This window comes from Lithobates pipiens, unplaced genomic scaffold (genome assembly GCF_037356315.1).
Source record: "Lithobates pipiens isolate NorthernLeopardFrog02 unplaced genomic scaffold, aLitPip1_a1.2 Scaffold_16, whole genome shotgun sequence".
Classification (NCBI taxonomy): domain Eukaryota; kingdom Metazoa; phylum Chordata; class Amphibia; order Anura; family Ranidae; genus Lithobates; species Lithobates pipiens.
In genome coordinates, this window is record NW_027507748.1 from 598,534,711 (window position 1) to 598,535,940 (window position 1,230).

The following is a 1,230-nucleotide window of genomic DNA, read 5'->3' on the forward strand; positions in this document are numbered from 1 at the left end:
TTGTGTATTGACTTAATTGTATTTGAAGGTCATTATTAATGCACGACAGCTGCATTGTGTCCCTTTGCCTTTGTTCTAATCCAGAAAAAACTCTTAGCAATGAGTGAATTTCTAATCCTATTCATTCAAGAAACATTGCAATGAAGCTGAAATCAAAAAGTCCACTCATTAAGGCAAACTCTAGACAAATATAAAAGACGCAAATGCAAGCAGTTCTGTTATATTATTAACCTCTTCTATAGGCTAAAACAAATCTTAATGCCTAAAGCCCAATTTTGCAACTTTGACATGTGTTATTAAAACGGTACATATCATCACAACTACTTTGTGCATCCAGGTAGATTGTACCTGTTTTTTTCAGGACAAGTTGAGCTTTCATTTGGTGGTAAATGGTAATGGATATCTCCTGATATTTTTTTTATTATCAAAGAAAAACTGGACCCAAAATATAAAAAAAAAAATTAAAAAAATGTAGCTGTAAATTTATTGCTACTACTATAATCTACCACCAAAGAACAACCCAAAATAAATTTTCCTGCTCCAGGCGATCACAGCAATAACACATATGCGTATGTTATTTGTTGTTTGTATCCGTAGTACAGCCAAGAAACAATAATGCGCATTTTGCTTTTTTTTTTATCCTACCTACACACTGATAATAATTAAAAAATAAACTCCTGTCCAAAAAATACTGACCCTTGACTTAGACCCAAACACTAACCCTGGCGCTGATCTAGATCAAACCTCGATCTAAGTATTAAAGAAATACATGTTATATCATTATTATTATTAATATTATTTTCAACACACTTTTTTTTTCTCTCTGCAAGGACAGAGCAAGATACAATGTATCTCTCTCGTCCATTCACACAGAAATAAGAGAGGGGGTGGGCTTCACAGTGACTGATCACTGTGATAGCCAATCAGAGGCTATCACAGTGATCAGGTGACCTGGAATCAGATGTTTCATAGTTTCATAGTTAGTAAGGTTAAATAAAGACACCAGTCCATCCAGTTCAACCTGAGTGAGTGTCTACAATTGTCCCTATCTGTGTACATTGCACACTCACATCGGTCCCTACCCTCAAGGAGCCCACAATCCAAGGTCCCCATTCATATACTAGGGCCAATTTTGGACAGAAGCCAATTAACCTACCTGCATGTCTTTGGATTGTCCCGGGTCCTGATTGTTAGAAAGGGGCGGGGGCTCTCATGCGGTGTGCTCCCAAC